Genomic DNA, 12,500 nt, shown 5'->3' with positions numbered 1-12,500 from the left:
CTATTGGAAGACCACCACCTACTTTTCTATGCCTTTCAATGTCTACAGCTTCCTCACGCCTAAGGAAACCACTGTATCATGCTCATAACATTCAGAAACACGCTTTTCATGTATTCCGCCTCCTCTCCCTACTGAGAAGCCGCGCGCGTCCACTCTTACCGAAGTTTCCAGATTGCTTTACCCAGAACATTGTATGCATCGTTTTCTGGCTAACAGCAATCACATTCACATCATTAATGGAACAGAATCAAATACTGTAGATGAAAACTAGTCATTGATGTAGTTTGTACGAACGGCAAGGATACATCTAAGCTACTAAGCCTCATTTGAGTGTTTTGTTCGGGGGATAGTTGCCATATATATCGCTTCCTCCTCCCCCTCATTGTTATAAAGGTACTTTTTCGCCTTTAATAGCTATTTTCTGCCTACGAAAAAACCACCACCTGCTTTTCTATGCTAAAAACATCCCCCACGTCTCAGGAGGTCACTGTACCAGGCCTAAAACATACAGAAACAGCCCCCAAACACTGGCCTTTCACGGGGAGACAGTACGCGGAGGTTATTGACCCCAAGAGGAGGCGATGAACCGTTTATATTTCCTTTATTTGAGTAACCTAGGGAGACCATCGTCTGTTTCCCTATTCCTGCAGCTTCGGTATGTATGTTTGCACCAATATGTCACGCCCCCAACGCCCCAAATGTCCCTAAACCCGCCCATATCAGCGTAGATTAAACATGAAGTGGTCGCTTTTTCTCACCTGGTACCCTGCGCAAAACTTCCGCATTCAGCGCGCGCTTGAAGACAGAGGGCACCACCTTCCGGGGCTGTGACGTAGAGATCAAACTAGATGCCAGGAGTTGCTACCATTAAACATTTTCCAACCCCTCATATACCCCCTGGAACCACCCATGACCCACCCAACCATACATAACCATCCAGAATACATACTCACACATTATTATTACTATAGTTTGCCAACCACGACAATTATAATGAAGAAATACGCCGAAAATCTGAGCATTGCCATGTCTCGCTGGCTGAAACCAATCCATAAACCTCACAAAACCACCCCTTCAACCCTTCATAAAACCTCTCCAGGCTCTCATAACCCTTTCCCAACCTCTCATAATCCTTTCCCAACCTCTCATACCCCTTTCCCAAGCTACTCATAACCCTCTCCAACCCCTTAACCCCTAATAAACATCTAAAAACCCTCGTTAGCCACCAATTCAAGTTCATATCCCTAAGCATATAATTTCGTAGGAGTTCAGGGCATTTCCAGGGAGTAGTTTTCTGACCCTGGTGGTAGTTTGGCCCTTCTCCTGTGCCAAAAGCGTACAGAAAGTGTCATTATAGAACGCGACTGATCTCCTTTTCGGCCTTTGGAAATGTTGATGTGAGGGTCATACTCTTAAATACAAGATTGACAGGGCATTCGTAGGGGTTGAGGGCATTTCCAGGGGTAATTTTACGACTCTGGTGGTAGTTTGATCCTTCTTCAGTGCCAAGAGCCTACAGAAGGAGTCATTAGAACGCGATTGATCTCCTTTCGGCATTTGGAAATAGGTGATGTGAGGGGTGGGAGCGTCTGGGAATACCGACCTCAGAACCACAAGACACAGTTAGACGAGAGTAAAAGTCAGTCGCAGAACGAGAAGATTCCAACCACGGTCTCACACTCCCTCTCCAGGCCATCATTACTCCTTCTTAACCTGTCATATCCCCTCCCCAGCCCCTCATGACCCCGTGGAACCCCTCATAACCCCTGGAACTCTTCATAACCGCCTGGAATCACACATAACCCTCTGGAACCATTCATGACCCCCTAGAACCCCTCATAACCCCCTGGAACCTATCATAACCGCCTGAAAACCCTCATAACCCCCTTGAACCCCTCATAACCACCTAGAACCACTCATAAGCCCCTGAAACAGTTCATTGGCACCTGGAACCACTCATCACCCCTTGGAAGCCCACAAAGGAACATAACATAGAGAGACTGTCCACATGATGGCCCTCCCCTCCCTCCTGGCCCACGCTTGGCCTGTCCACAATACACACACACACACACACACACACACACACACAGACACACACTCACAAAATCCCAATATCAACCAATGAAAACTCCCTGAATTAGTCTCGCGTGCAATCATCCAATAAGATCACAGAGCCAGTCACTTGCCGTCCCTAACTCGATCACAGTGACCCTTGCAGCTGAACGTGAGGGAGTGACCAGCCAGTTAACCAGTCACCCAGTCAGTCAGTCAGTCAGGTAATCGATTAACCAGGTAACCAATCTTCTCTAATCATTCACCTAGTCATATAAGAACAGAGAGTCAGTCACTTGGCGTCTCCAACTCAAGCACAGTGACCCCTGCAACTGGAAAACGCGAGGGAGTGACTATAAAAAAATTCAGCCGATTGACCATCCACCCAGCCAGTCAATCCATGTAACCAATCTCCTAATCAGTAACCTAACAGTAACACATATTTAGTGACCCCTGCAACTGGACAACGCAATGGAGTCACTATAGAATTAATACAGCCGCTTGATCATCCCCCCAGCCAGCCAATCAGGTAATCAATCATTCAGGTAACCAATCTCGTAATCATTCAGGTTGTCATATAAGAACTCAGAACTAGTGACCCTTACAACTAGACAAGGCGAGGGAGTCACTATGAAATAAATACAGCCGCTGACCATCCCCAGAGCCAGGCAGTCAGGTAATCGATCATTCAGGTAACCAATCTCGTAATCATTCAGCTTGTCATATAAGAGCTCAGAACTAGTGACCCTTACAACTAGACAAGGCGAGGGAGTCACTATGAAATAAATACAGCCGCTGACCATCCCCAGAGCCAGGCAGTCAGGTAATCGATCATTCAGGTAACCAATCTCGTAATCATTCAGGTTGTCATATAAGAACTCAGAACTAGTGACCCTTACAGCTAGACAAGGCGAGGGAGTCACTATGAAATAAATACAGCCGCTGACCATCCCCAGAGCCAGGCAGTCAGGTAATCGATCATTCAGGTAACCAATCTCGTAATCATTCAGCTTGTCATATAAGAGCTCAGAACTAGTGACCCTTACAACTAGACAAGGCGAGGAGTCACTATGAAATAAATACAGCCGCTGACCATCCCCAGAGCCAGGCAGTCAGGTAATCGATCATTCAGGTAACCAATCTCGTAATCATTCAGCTTGTCATATAAGAGCTCAGAACTAGTGACCCTTACAACTAGACAAGGCGAGGGAGTCACTATGAAATAAATACAGCCGCTGACCATCCCCAGAGCCAGGCAGTCAGGTAATCGATCATTCAGGTAACCAATCTCGTAATCATTCAGGTTGTCATATAAGAACTCAGAACTAGTGACCCTTACAGCTAGACAAGGCGAGGGAGTCACTATGAAATAAATACAGCCGCTGACCATCCCCAGAGCCAGGCAGTCAGGTAACCAATTCATTCAGGTAACCAATCTCGTAATCATTCAGCTAGTCCCCATAACCATCATCAGGGCATCAGTTTCCTTTCAAGCCCTCAAAGTTAAGCCGTGTGGCCCCGCGGCGCAACACCTAAACTTCGCTAAACCTAAACACAAGTTGCTGAAGTTACCGCGGCCGGGCGTGCTGGTGCTGCCGCTGCGTGAAGTTGGCAAAGGAAGGGAATTTAGCATAATCTGGTTAAGTCGGCTAGCTGGTGCGTGCGACCCCACCCTACCCTGCCTCGTCTCCTTCTACGCTTCCATATAATCCTTTCCTTTTCCTCCTCTTTCTTCTTCCTACCGCCGTTTCCTGGTTCTCTATCTCTCCTCCAAATTCTTATCACGACTAACATCCTTTCAATGGTGCCTGCGACCCTATACCCCATCCTGCCTTACCTTCTTCTAAGCTTCCATATAATCCTTTCCTTTTCCTCCTCTTTCTTCTTCCTACCGCCGTTTCCTGGTTCTCTATCTCTCCTCCAAATTCTTATCACGACTAACATCCTTTCAATGGTGCCTGCGACCCCGCCCTACCCTGCCTCACCTCCTTCTACGCTTCCATATAATCCTTTCCTTTTCCTCCTCTTTCTTCTTCGTACCGTCGTTTCCTGGTTCTCTATCTCTCCTCTAAATTCTTATCACGACTAATATCCTTTCAATGGTGCCTACGACCCTATACCCCATCCTGCCTTACCTACTTCTACACTTCCATATAATCCTTTCCTTTTCCTCCTCTTTCTTCTTCGTACCGTCGTTTCCTGGTTCTCTATCTCTCCTCCAAATTCTTATCACGACTAATATCCTTTCAATGGTGCCTGCGACCCTATACCCCATCCTGCCTTACCTACTTCTAAGCTTCCATATAATCCTTTCCTTTTCCTCCTCTTTCTTCTTCCTACCGCTGTTTAATCCTTCTCTATCTCTCTTCTATCTTCTTACCCACCACTAACATCCTTACCGTTGCACTAACCAAACCTATCCTATCTGTCCTTACCAACCCTCAACTTCTCTGCCTCTATTCCTTACTATTCTACCTCTTCTCTTCCTCCCTATCCCAAATTTAACTTTCCACTCCACCTCTCCCTTACTCTACCTCTACTCCATTATCTCTCCCTCCTTTCTTTTTCTTTCTTCCACATTTTCATCTTTCCACCCACACTCTTTTTCTCTCTCCCTTTCCTTCCCTCCTCCACTCCACCGGCCACCTCCCCCTTCCTCCACCTCTCCCTTCTCTCTCTCTCTCTCTCTCTCTCTCTCTCTCTCTCTCTCTCTCTCTCTCTCTCTCTCTCTCTCTCTCTCTCTCTCTCTCTCTCTCTCTCTCTCTCTCTCTCACCTGTCCGTCTCCACCCTTCTGTCTAGCTGCCAAACGAGGTTACCGGCGAGGCAATTATCGACCTTAATTATATCCCCACCAGGTGAAACACAATCAAGGTGAGGTGGTGGTGATGGTGGTGGTGGTGGTGGAGGTGAGAGAAGAGGAGAAAGGGGGGGATGCTGGGGAGAGGAAAAGGGAAGAGGAATTAGGGATGGAGGGAGAGAGGGAGGGAGGAGAAGGAAGGAAAAGAGAACAGGAGAGAGAGAGAGAGAGAGAGAGAGAGAGATGGACAGCTGGATGAGATGAAAAAGCTTAAAATCAAGATAAAAGAATAAATTAGAAGGAAAGGAAGGAAAGGGAAGGAAGGGAGGTGATGGTGGTGGTGGTGATAGGGACTTTAACAACTCTCTCTCTCTCTCTCTCTCTCTCTCTCTCTCTCTCTCTCTCTCTCTCTCTCTCTCTCTCTCTCTCTCTCTCTCTCTCTCTCTCTCTCTAACGCAGATTTATAGTAGTTGCGGAAACTACACACACACACACACACACACACACACACACACACAGACACACACAGACCTACACACATACACACATACGTAACATTTTCTCTCTCTCTCTCTCTCTCTCTCTCTCTCTCTCTCTCTCTCTCACACACACACACACACGCACGCACACACACTCACACACCCTCCCCCTCTCCCCTCCTCTCCCCTTCCCTCCCCCTCCCCTTCCCCACTCCCCCCCCTTAAAAATAGACATGTATTGACACGTTAGAGCGGAAAACAGGAATGGCCAGGTTGACTTTGTGGTTTATGAAGGCAATTTACATATCACAGGCGGACCCAAAACTTATATTTGTAGCGTGATAATTACAGCCAACAGCAGCCATATTTTACCGGCCGAGAGAGAGAGAGAGAGAGAGAGAGAGAGAGAATTAAGAACAGGTAAAATAGTAACTAGGAAAGACTGAAAGAAAAAGAAAAAGAAAGCCAGATAGATAGATAGCTAGATAGATAATTACTTGTACTATTACAATATTACTAAGCTAATTATTTTTTTCTCTATTCTTATTTTTTTCTCTTCTTTTTTTTGTGTTTTTATTTTTTTCTGCATTTTTTTTCGTATTTTTCGCTTTCCATTTTTGTTTTCTGTCTGATGTTTTCTTTCTTGTTACTTCTCCTCCTCCTCCTCCTCCTCCCTTCTCTTCCTCCTCCTCCTCCTCCTCCTCCTCCTACTACTACTACTACAGCTAATCCATTTGTCCTTCTTTGATACATATTCAGGTTGTAATTATTTTTCTCGGTGGTAAACACACACACACACACACACACACACACACACACACACAGACCCTTGTTGCAGTGTACAGACTACATAATTTACAGCCTCCCCTCTCTCTCTCTCTCTCTCTCTCTCTCTCTCTCTCTCTCTCTCTCTCTCTCTCTCTCTCTCTCTCTCTCTCTCTCTCTCTCTCTCTCTCTCTCTCTCTCTCTCTCTCTCTCGACGTGTGCCCAATTAACTGTTCCTCTCCCCTTCTGTCTGTCTGTCTTTCTGTCTCTCTGTGTGTCTGTCTTTCTTTATCTCTTTGTTTGTCTCTGTTTGTCTCTTTCTTTGTTTCTTTGTTTTCCTTCTCTCTCTCTCTCTCTCTCTCTCTCTTTCTGTCTCTTTCTCTGTGTTTATCTGTTTTTATTCCTGCATTTCCTTTTATTTATCACCCTCTGCTTCTGTCTTCGTCTGTCTGTCTTTCTTTCTGTCTATTTCTTTCCCTCTTTCTCTCTGTCTGTCTCTCTCTCTATCTCTCATCCTTCTTTTACCTGTTAATCTGTCTGTCTATCTCTTTCTCACTCCTTACCTCTTTATCTATCTGTCTGTTTGTCTATCTGTCTCTATCTATCTATCTATCTGTCTGTTTACCTGTTTATCCCTCCGTCCGTCTCTGTCTGTCTGTCTTTTTGGGGTGGCGCGCGTGTGTCTGGACTTTTAACTTTTTAAATCCCGTAGCGCGGCAAACTGTTCGAGTCAGCGGCCGTGTGACGCGTGGGCGGAATGGCGACCTTTTGTGACCTTACCCGGGCTGACCCATTGCTCTAACCACCAGGGGAGAAAGGGGGGAGGAGAAAAGGGGAGGGGATGGAAGGGAAGGATAGGAAGGAATGGAGACAGAAAAGGGATGATGAATGGGATGGGAAAGAGATCAAGGGAAGGGAAGGGAAGGGAAGTAAAGGAAGAGAGGAAAGGGAAGGGAAGAGAAGGGAAGGGAAGGGAAAGTGAAGTGAAGGGAAGGGAAGGAGAGGAAGAGAGGGAAGGGAAGGGAAGTAGAGGAAGAGACGGAAAGGAAAGGAAGGGAAGGAAAGGAGGGGAAGGGAAGGGAAGGGAAATAGAGAAAGAGAGGAAAGGGAAGAGAAGGGCAGGAAAGGAAGGGAAGGGAAGGAAAGGGATAGAGATAGAGATAGATGGGAGTAAGATTGGAAGGAAGGGAAAGGAAGTAAAGGAATGAAACGAAGGAAAAGGAAGGGAGAGAAGGGAAGAAAGGAGATAGAAGGATAGAGAAAGAAAGGAGATAAGGGAGGGTAAGGGAAGGAAGGAAGGAAGGAAAGAGAGAGAGGGAGAGGGAGACACAGAAGGGAAGGGAAGGGAAAGGAAAAAGTGGAAGAGAAGTAAATTTAAAGAAGGGAAGGGAAGGGAAGGGGAGGGAAGGGGAGGGAAAAGAGGAGAGGGAGGGAAGTAATTGAGGGAGGGAATAAAGTGAGGGAGAGAAGATAAATGGGATAAAGAAAGGAGGGATGTTAGCAATGGAAGGGAGGGAGGGAAGGGAAAGAGGGAGAAGAAAGGGAGAGGGAGAGAAAGGGAAGGATTGAGAAGAGGAGAGAAGGTAGGAACGAGAGGAGAGAGGGGAGAGAGAAAAGAGGAGGAGGGAAGAAGAGGAGAAAGAGGAGGGAGAGAGAAGAGAAAGAGGAGAGGAAAGGGAGAGAAAGGAGAGGAGGGAAAGGAAGAGGAAAGGGAGAGAGAGGAAGGGAGAAGGAAGGAAAGGTAAACACAAAAAAAGAAGAAAAAAACCGTAAAAAATGAAAAAAATAAAAGAGAAAGTAAAAAAAAGATAATGTAAAAAAAAGGAAAACGTCAAAAAGAAAAAAAAGATAAGAGAGAGAAAATGAGCAAGGATTGAGTGTGGACAGATGACGTTAAGGTTACCTGGATTTTCGCTCACCTGGGTCTCAAAAAATGTCACGTCCACTCAATTTTATCCTTATCTAATTATTCCTTCTCTCTCTCTCTCTCTCTCTCTCTCTCTCTCTCTCTCTCTCTCTCTCTCTCTCTTTTATCTTTTTATGTCTTTCTTTCTCTCTTTTTCTTTTTCTTTCATTGCCTTTTTTCTGTCTATTCTCTCTTATTTATCTTTCTTTCTTTCTTTTTTTCTTTAAATGTCTTTTTCTGTCTCTTTCATTTTCTTTATTTTTTTTCGTTCTTTCTCTCTCTCTTTTTTTAACTTTTTCTCTGTATTCTGTTTTCTCTCTTATTTTTCTCTTCCTTTTGTCTTTCTTTCTCTCCCTCTCTCTCTCGTTCACTGTATTTCTTTGTCTGTCTCTGTCTGTCTGTTTGTCTGTCTGTTTTAATTCTCACATCAAAAGCGGCAGCTCAAGGGCAGAAAAGGGAGAAAAAACAACAAAAAAAGAAAAGAAAAACAAAAACAAAAGACTCATTCATACACAAAAGGGGTAGAAGAGTTACGAAAGATTGGAGTGTCTGTCTGTCTGTCTGTCTGTGTATCTCTCTCTCTCTCTCTCTCTCTCTCTCTCTCTCTCTCTCTCTCTCTCTCTCTCTCGGATTGTTTAAAAATGTTACCAAATAAAATATAAATCTGTTACTTCATTTTTTTCTACTTTCATTTTCTTTCCTTTCCTTTCCCTTCCCTTCCCATTCCTTCCTTTCCTTCCATTCCTCTCTTTTCCTTTCCTTCCCTTCTCTTCCCATTCCTTCCTTTCCTTCCATTCCTCTCTTTTCCTTTCCTTCCCTTCCCTTCCCATTCCTTCCTTTCCTTCCATTCCTCTCTTTTCCTTTCCTTCCCTTCCCTTCCCGTTCCTTCCTTTCCTTCCATTCCTCTTTTTTCCTTTCCTTCCCTTCTCTTCCCATTCCTTCCTTTCCTTCCATTCCTCTCTTTTCCTTTCATTCCCTTCCCTTCCCATTCCTTCCTTTTCTTCCATTCCTCTCTTTCCCTTTCCTTCCCTTCTCTTCCCATTCCTTCCTTTCCTTCCATTCCTCTCTTTTCCTTTCCTTCCCTTCCCTTCCCATTCCTTCCTTTCCTTCCATTCCTCTTTTTTCCTTTCCTTCCCTTCCCTTCCCGTTCCTTCCTTTCCTTCCATTCCTCTCTTTTCCTTTCCTTCCCTTCCCATTCCTTCCTTTCCTTCCATTCCTCTCTTTTCCTTTCCTTCCCTTCCCTTCCCATTCCTTCCTTTCCTTCCCTTCCCTTCCCTTCCGTTCCCTTTCCTTTCCTTCCCATCCTTTCTCTTCAATTCTCTTCTCTTCCTTTTAACTTTCTGCTGTTAGTTTCTCGTTATAAAACACACACACGCACACACACACACACACACGGACACCCACACACCAACACAACCCCTCCTCCCCCACCCCCACCCTGAACGCACATACATACACAGAAAGCAAGGGTTCATAGAAGTATTTCCCGCTCGAGTGTTAATACCGCGTGAAATATCCGGCAACACGGTGCGAGGGAAAGAGAGAGAGAGAAGTAACAGGAAATAGCGGCAGAACAAGGTCCGTCTCTTACCATAACTCGGAGGGCAAGGAAGGGAAGCACGATGGACGCTCGCAGCCGCCGGACCCTGAAAGAAACGTAGGAGTTAGATTGGCTTGGGGTACAGATCCTCAAACGTTTCGGGTCTCTCTCTCACACACACTCACACACACTGACATTTGGCAAGGCTTTCATTTTTTTTTCTTTCATATCAGAGGGTACGACTCAAGGGCAACAAAAAGAGTACAAAAAAAAAAAGCCCGCTACTCGCCGCTCCCATAAAATATAAAAGCAAAGAGTAGCCGAAAGAGAGGCCAATAGAGGTTGTTGTTTTAGTATTTCCATGGGCAGAGTTATGAGCCTAGTGATAGTTTGATAAGGATACACACACATTCACGTGCTGCTTATAGCCTCGGTAAGCTGTCTTGAGGAGCTTCCTGGACGACCTCAGCCTATCAGCGACGCGGCCGAAATTTATCAATAGCGTCCGCCTCCTCCTAAACCCACATCTCTCCCCCCCTTCTATCTAAAGTCTAAATTGGGTACATCTCAACTTCTAAACGGGGTACATCTCACCTTCTAAGCGGGGTATATTTCACCGCTCTATACCCCGAGAATGATACAGAGGATAGCGCCTCCTCCTAATAGAGCATATCCCGCTGAGCCACAATGGAGCGAGACAGGCGGTGGACAGGTTGGGATAAATTGGATTAAATCATGGCGGGGAAGGCGATTGAGGCGAAGGCGAGGAGTCAAGGCCGAGGAGGAGGAGGAGGAGGAGGAGAAGGAGGAGGAGGAGGAGGAGGAGAAGAAGGAGGAGGAGGAGGAGGAGGAGTATTGGCCGACCAAGCACTTCACATCCTCACTTAATTACAGACTCTCTCTCTCTCTCTCTCTCTCTCTCTCTCTCTCTCTCTCTCTCTCTCTCTCTCTCTCTCTCTCTCTCTCTCTCTCTCTCTCTCTCTCTCTCTCTCTCTCTCTCTCTCTCTCTCTCTCTCTCTCTCTCTCTCTCTCTCTCTCTCTCTCTCTCTCTCTCTCTCTCTCTCTCTCTCTCTCTCTCTCTCTCTCTCTCTCATTCATCATAAATAAGATAGAGAAAGAAAGCGAAACAAGACTACACACACACACACACACACACACACACACACACACACACACACACACACACACACACACACACACACACACACACACACACACACACACAGCGAAGTCAGTCAGCCAGGTAACTTATAATGAACACACACACACACACACACACACACACACACACACACACACACACACACACACACACACACACACACACACGAGGGCCATTAAAACAGAGCGTAGGTCATATTTTCTTGGGTCACAAACAATCAAACCAACAAACAAACACACACAAACAAACAAATACTAAAATCATTGTTTGTTGACGACGAAAATAAAATAAAATAAAACGAACGAAACAAAAAAACGAGAAATAAATAAAACAAAGAAAATAAAAATAAAACAAGAAAACAAAAGGCAGGAAAATCTTTACCGAGGAAAATAACTCGAGGGGGAAGGAAAGGAGGTGGGGAGGAAAGGAAGGAAAAGAAAGAAGGAAGGAGGGGGAGAGGATAAGGAAAAGGAAGAGGAAGAGGAGGAAGAGGAGGTGGAAGAGGAGAAAGAGGGAGGAAGACATGGGAAAAAGAGGGAAGGAGGAGGGAGGAGAGAAGGGAGATAGGAAAAAGAGGAAGTTGGAGATGAGAGGGAAAGGAAAGAGAGGAGGAAGAGGAGGTGGGAGGAAAGAAGAGGGGGAGAGGAAAAGAAGGAGGTGGGAGAGGAAAGGGAGGAGGGAAGGGAGAGGAATGGGATGAAGGAGGGGAGATTGGGGAGGGGAAGAAGAGAAGGGAGGAGGAGGAGGAAGAGGATAAGGGAAGGGGAAAGGACTAGCAAGAGAAAGAGGAGGAAGGAAGAGGAGGAGGAAGAGGAGGTGAAGGACTACAACAACAATTCCAGACTTTCTCTCTATATTGCCTCGTTTTTGCCCATTAAGATTACGGATTCGAGACCATTACTCACGCAACACTTCTAAATCGCAACACACGGGCGAGGCAACACACGGAAACAGACAACACACACACGAAGAGCAAGGAGGCAAAACGCACATGAATCAGCAACACACGTAAACAACCACAAGCAAAACAAACAAGCAAGGAGCAACACATCTAAATCGCAACACACGGGCGAGGCAACACACGGAAACAGACAACACACACACGAAGAGCAAGGAGGCAAAACGCACATGAATCAGCAACACACGTAAACAACTACGAGCAACACAAACAACCAAGGAGCAACACTTTTAAGTTCGTAACACACGGACGAGGCAACACACGGAAACAGACAACACACACACGAAGAGCAAGGAGGCAAAACGCACATGAATCAGCAACACACGTAAACAACCACAAGCAAAACAAACAAGCAAGGAGCATCACTTTTAGTTCGCAACACACGGGCGAGGCAACACACGGAAACAGACAACACACACACGAAGAGCAAGGAGGCAAAACGCACATGAATCAGCAACACACGTAAACAACCACGAGAAACACAAACAAGCAAGGAGCAACACTTTTAGTTCGCAACACACGGAAACAAGCAACACATACACGTAGAGCAAGGAGGCAAAACGCACATGAATCAACAACACACGTAAACAACCACAAGCAACACAAACAAGCGAGAAGCAAGCAAAACAAGCAACACTTTTAATTCGCAACACACGGAGGCGAGCAAACAACACACGCGGCAAAGAATAAAGCAACACAACACAAGCAAGCAAACAACACACGTAAACAAGGTGAAAGCAACACAAACAAGGAAAAAAAAGCAACACAAACTTTCAAACAACACATAGATAAGCAAACATATGTAAGCAACTCAAACAAACAACACTCAGTAATCAACCC

General features: G+C 45.6%; 1 long non-coding RNA gene across 1 annotated transcript in view; it reads right to left on the bottom strand.

Annotated features, from left to right (window-relative positions):
• Positions 1–9,637, bottom strand: part of LOC127008758 (uncharacterized) — a 64,317-nt gene extending 54,680 nt beyond the window's left edge. Inside the window, exon 1 of the long non-coding RNA XR_007761295.1 lies at positions 9,592–9,637. This is a non-coding gene — a long non-coding RNA (uncharacterized LOC127008758). The remainder of the gene's footprint in view (positions 1–9,591) is intronic.
• Between the last annotated feature and the right edge of the window lie 2,863 nt (positions 9,638–12,500).

Source organism: Eriocheir sinensis, chromosome 38 (genome assembly GCF_024679095.1).
Source record: "Eriocheir sinensis breed Jianghai 21 chromosome 38, ASM2467909v1, whole genome shotgun sequence".
Taxonomy (NCBI): domain Eukaryota; kingdom Metazoa; phylum Arthropoda; class Malacostraca; order Decapoda; family Varunidae; genus Eriocheir; species Eriocheir sinensis.
Note: the sequence above shows the minus strand (reverse complement) of the source record. Positions and strands in the feature narration are given on the sequence as shown.